Source organism: Macaca mulatta, chromosome 18 (genome assembly GCF_049350105.2).
Source record: "Macaca mulatta isolate MMU2019108-1 chromosome 18, T2T-MMU8v2.0, whole genome shotgun sequence".
Taxonomy (NCBI): Eukaryota; Metazoa; Chordata; class Mammalia; order Primates; family Cercopithecidae; genus Macaca; species Macaca mulatta.
In genome coordinates, this window is record NC_133423.1 from 45,418,884 (window position 1) to 45,424,744 (window position 5,861).

At 54.7% G+C, this 5,861-nt stretch overlaps 1 pseudogene across 1 annotated transcript; it reads left to right on the top strand.

Annotated features, from left to right (window-relative positions):
- Positions 1-599: 599 nt before the first annotated feature.
- On the top strand, positions 600-5,401 carry LOC144336459 (elongin-A3 pseudogene; annotated as a pseudogene). The gene is made up of 2 exons (XR_013408282.1): positions 600-5,184; positions 5,288-5,401. The product of XR_013408282.1 is annotated as an elongin-A3 pseudogene (transcript).
- Positions 5,402-5,861: the final 460 nt, after the last annotated feature.

Sequence of the window (5,861 nt, forward strand, 5' to 3'; positions counted from 1 at the left end):
GTGACCTTTCCTCATTCCACTGCACTCCAGCCTGGGTGACAGAACCAGAGCACGTCTCAAAGAAAACCGCTATTTCTTTGAAGAAAGGAACTATCGGATTTCGTGAATAAATGCTAATAACTGGTACGATGGCGAAGTCAAAATAGTCTCACTAAGCACCGCATACAATCATTCCCAATCTTTTCACCCAGAACCCCTATGAAAGGTTGGCGACACCTTAATCAGCTTATTGAGGTTCTGAATCAAGAAGTCTAAAGCTGCCAATCAGACTTTCTAATTACCATGAGATGACCAGGTTAACAACCTCGAGTTCACCTCATAGGAGCTTCTGCAAGCTTCGGGGAAGGTTTGCATTCCAACTCAGGGCATTTCTTGGCCTCACGCGGGCTGGTAATCACAGGTCCGCGTGCCAGATATGACACACGCGAGCGCACACACACGCACACACGCACACACGCACACACGCCCCCCCCCCCACACACACACAGACCCCCTTGCGTATATCTCATTCTTATGGGTGTACCAATAGTGAGGGGCAGAGAGAAAGACACAAAGACCTAAGCCACAAGGCAAAACCGAGCAAGGGCAGTCCAAGAGATCAAAGTCCTGTGCCCTGGGCTGTCAGCAGAATGGGTGCTGGGAAGCTAGCTTCTGGAAGCAGGCACCTGAGTGGATGCAGGTGCAAGTGAGAAGAGGCCTTCAAGCCTGAAGGACACGTATGGAGACAGGACAGGGAGCCACAGAGACACTGCCCTTAAGGAAGACAGAAAAGCATTCGTTCCGGGGAAGGGGACATGATCCAATCAGCGACGGTGTAAAACTCAGACAAGTCCGGGCACGGTGACCCACGCCTGTAATCCCATCGCTTTGGGAGGTCGGGGCCAGCGGGTCACCTGAGGTCAGGAGTTGGAGACCAGCCTGACCAATATGAGGAAATCCCGTCTCTACTAAAAATACCAAACACGCTCAGGCTTGCCGGCGAGCGCCTGTAATCCCAGCTACTCAGGAGGCTGAGACAGGAGAATCACTTGAACCCGGGAGGCGGAGTCTGCAGTGAGCCCAGAGCCCACCATTGCACTCCAGCCTGGACAACAAAAGCAAAACTCCGTCTCAAAATTAAAAACAAAAACTCGGAAAAGCTCCCCCAGCAAGGGCCGGAGACAATGCCAGTCTCTATTTCTCGACAGCAATTCAAGAGAGAATCTCAGGCGGCCTGCAAACCTCACAAGACAGCAGAACATCCTCCCCAAGGCGGAGAAGCCACATGCTCTTTCTGGAGGTGGAGTAGCCACCGATCACCCTGCAGCCCCTCCCCACTCCCACCGAGAAACCCCAGTCCCTCGGAATCAAATCCACTGGCAACAACCTTTCTTCCTGGAAAACGTTTCCCCTGCCAAGATGGAAAACAAACATGATACAAGCAAATACAACTCAAAACACAAGGAAACAATTGGAGCAAGTTCTAGCCCCTCGTAGCTCCTCGATGCCCCCACAATCACGCTACTGCTGAAAACAGCGGCCGCACCCACTAAACTCATTCATGACTGGAGACCGTGACAAACCGTAGCAGATCACTGCTCCCACCGCGACACTCGCTCTCAAAAAGACACAAAGGAAACAAACCCCACACAAACTATAAACCTACCCCAAACAGAATTCAGAATCCACCGAAGGATCCTGCTGGTATACTACTACACTGACCCAGGGAAGTTCAATTCCCTTCCGACCTATTTACAAACTAATCCTCATTCTGGGAGCTCTGGAAGCATTGCCAGTATTGCGCTGGGGTCCTCTTCGTGAGGGAGCTGGAAGACTGGAAACACGGCAAGCACATTTCCCTCTTTCTCTACATACCACGGAGGGGTAATTCTCAAAAAAGCCTTAACACCTGAATCCTCATCCCCCGATTCTCAAGCTATAATCATTTTCCTACTTTAGAAGACACACACACACACACACACACACACACACACACACACTCTCTCTCTCTCTCTCACACACACAGAGAGAGAGAGAGAGAGAGAGAGAGAGAGAAAAGTCATGTGAGAATTTAAAAAGTAAGCCAAACCGCCATGGACAGCAGAAACAATAGCTGACATCATAGACATTTCAAATGGTCCTGTTTGCCTCATTCTGACTGAAAGATTAGAGTGGAATTCGGCTGCCCAAACCGTGGCACCAACATCACCTGCAGGCCAGAGCAAGCCTTTCTGAGGAGATTTTAAACAGCCGGTGGGAGCAAGATCCTGAAGCGTTTCCTCCAAGACTGCTAACAGGAGAGGAAACGTGGCTCTGCCGGCAGGATCCTGAAGATCAAGCACGAGGCCGTGGCTACCAAGAGGTGGCAGCGCTCCATTCAAAGCCACAGAGGAGCAGTCAAGAGCAGAGGTCATGGCCACCGTTTGGGGGGGATGCCAGAGGGATTCGGCTGGTTGACTTTCTGGAGGGCCAAACCGTGATCACATCTGCTCACTAGGAGAGCGCTTTCAGAAAGTCAGCCGCCAAAGCTGGAGCGAGAACAGTCCTCACCAGAGAGTTCTTCTCCACCACGACAATGTTCCTGCTCATGCCTTTCACCCAACAAGGGCAGCTGGGCAAGACTTGCCGCGGGAAATCATGAGGCGTCCACCTTACAGTCCTGATTTGGCGCCTGCTGACTTCTTTTTGTTTCCTAGACTTAGAAAATCTGTAAAAAGCGCCCAGTTTTCTTCAGTTAACGATGGAAAAAAGATTTCATGGAAATCGTCACATTCCCAGGACCCTGGGGGTTTTAGAGGGATGGGCTAGAGGGCGGGGAAAAGACACTGCTTCCAAAAGCGCATTGAACTTGATGGAGCCGATGTTGAGAAGTAAAATACACCTTTTTCATTTTTCTCTCTTAATCCCACTTTTCTACGAATGTTGGCAAGTCCCCTCACGCCACGTCAATCCTAGGTAAAGGGTTGTTATCCTCTGTGGGTTCTTCTTTCTACCATTTTGTCTTGCGGCGTTGTTATTTTCCGTTTTACTCCCAAGAAGATTCAGTCATGTGTCTTTTGGAATCCACAGACGTGGAACCTGCGAACACGGAGGGCCAACGGTAGAACTCAGTGGGGTGTGTCCAGGCTGAAATTAACCTAAACAAATTATGGGGCACAGCAGGCCACCTGACGTGGACCGTCCTGATTGGCCGCATTTTGCTGACGCAATGATTACGTATCGGGGCGGGGTAGCCCAGGGGCCAAGGGCGGTCAGGGCTTCAGCCCTGGGTGGGCCTGGGGCTGGCTATATAAGGCCGGGCTCTGGCACGGGAGCTCCACTCGGCCTTGGACGGCACACCGCAGAGGTCACTCCAGGCTGTGGCTCCACATCCCGAGGACCAGAAGCGGGCCTGCTCAGCTGTCTGCAAGGACCGGCGCTCCAGACCAAGTGGCCGGCTGCACCAAGGATTGAGCTTGCTCCAGGTTGCCGTGACTCCACGCCCGAGGCCTGCGGTCTGCGAGGACCAGCGCCCGGCTGCTCCGAGGACCGAGCCCCCTCCAGGCTGCGACTCCACATCCCGAACCGGGCAGCGAGGACCCGCGACCCCAGACTTCGTGTCCTGCCGCCCCCAGGACAGAGCCGCGACCGCGGGGACAGCCAGGCCTGCACAGCTCTGCTGAGATGGCGGCAGGGTCCACTACGCTGCACGCAGTGGAGAAGCTGCAGGTGCGTCTGGCCACTAAGACGGACCCGAAAAAGCTAGAGAAATATTTGCAGAAACTCTCCGCCTTGCCCATGACGGCAGACATCCTGGCGGAGACTGGAATCAGAAAGACGGTGAAGCGCCTGCGGAAGCACCAGCACGTGGGCGACTTTGCCAGAGACTTAGCGGCCCGGTGGAAGAAGCTGGTGCTTGTGGACCCAAACACCGGGCCTGATGCACAGGACCCCGAGGAGAGCGCTTCCCGAAAGCGCCATGGGGAGGCTCTTCAGGACCAGGAAAAGGCCTGGGGCTTCCCAGAGAACGGGACGGTCCCCAGGAGCCCACCTGACAGTCCTGAGCACAGACGGACAGCACACAGAACACCTCCGGGGCTCCAGAGACCTCACCGAAGGTCTCCCAGTCGCGAGCACAGAGCCCAGAGAAAGCGCCCCAGAAGGGCCCCAGCTGATTCAGGCCCCCATCGGGCCCCTCCATTGCACACCGCTCCCCTCCCGACGCCCGAGGGCCCTGAGCCGGCTGTGCCCGGGAAGCAACCCGGAAGAGGCCACGCTCACGCCGCTCAGGGCGGGCCTCCGCTGGGTCAGGGCTGCCAGGGCCAACCCCAGGGGGAAGCGCTTGTGAGCCACAGCAAGGGGCACAAATCGTCCCCCTGGGCTTCCGCGCAGAAATTGCCTCCTGTCCAGGAAAGCCAGTCAGAGAGGCTGCAGGTGGCCGGCGCTGATTCCGCGGGGCCGAAAACGGTGCCCAGCCATGCCTTCTCAGAGCTCTGGGACCCCTCAGAGGCCTGGATGCAGGCCAACTACGATCTACTTTCCGCTTTTGAGGCCATGACCTCCCAGGAAAAGCCAGAAGCACTCTCCGCACCAACGTTCCAGGAGGAAGCCGCCTTCACTGGACACAGAGTGAATGCTAAGATGCAGGTGTACTCGGGCTCCAGGCCTGCCTGCCAGCCCCAGGTGCTGACGCTGCGCCAGCAGTGCATCCGGGGGCTTACACACAATCCGGAGGCCGTCGGCGACGTGGGAGGGGTCCCCTACTCGGTTCTCGAACCCCTTCCGGAAGGGTGGACGCCTGATCAGCTGTATCGCAGAGAGAAATACAATCACGCAGTCGCTGGGGACACAGATGAATTATGGAGGATTCATTGTCTCCAGGACTTCAAGGAAGAAAAGCCACAGGAGCACGAGTCTTGGCGGGAGCTGTATCTGCGGCTTCGGGACTCCCGAGAGCAGCGGCTGGGAGCAGTCACCACGAAAATCCGATCTGCACGTGAAAACAAACCCATCCGCCAACAGACAAAGATGATCTGTTTCAACTCTGGGGCCAAGACGCCTTATGATGCTTCAAGGAGGCAAGAGAAGTCTGCAGGAGCCGCTGACCCCGAAGAGGGAGACATCGAGCCAGCCCCCAAGCTCGCAGGAAGCAGCCACGTTCCCTCTAGCCGGGGTTGTGTGGGCCGTGGTGATAGGGGCGGTGGCAGCCTGAGGGGTCGGCCCTCAGTGGTAGTGGCAGTAGCAGCACGAGCAGCAGGAGCAGCAGAGTCCTTCACCGGGTCCATGAGAAGAGGACCAACCCCTGCCTGAGCAGCAGCTATGAGCTCAGGCGCCTGCTAAAACCCAGAAACGGGCTGCCAAGAAAGTGGCCCCACTGATGGCCAAGGCAATTCCAGACTACAAGAGGAGATTGTCCCAACGATCAACTCAGGACTTGCCTTAGGGATAAAATCTGTGGGGAGGAGGACCAGTGCATAGTCAATGTACGTTGGGGAACGAAACTTGCAATGGACAGCAGAACCTTTGGCTTGGTGCAAAGTTGAGCCTCTGCATTCTGCAGGTGTCAAGTGCTGGCCCTGTGATTTTGCTTCCCACACCCAGCCACTGCCTCCCTGCTTGGAGGCCACCTCAGAATTCAGAAGATGGGAAAACATTTGGATCAACTCTTGTTTGGTTGTTCACTGATGGTTTTTTAAATAACGCCCTAGTTGCAATCATAAATAAGGTATAGGATGTGAGATTCCCTTTTTTTCTTTCTTTTGAAATCATCGAGTACATAAGGACTTCTTAGACACAAACTGTCAATCTGTTAGCTGACACTGATAACTGCAACTCCTTAAAATGTTTGTGGTTGTGTTTGCTGTTGTTTTGTTTTAAAGAAAGGGCTGGGCATGATCCTGTGA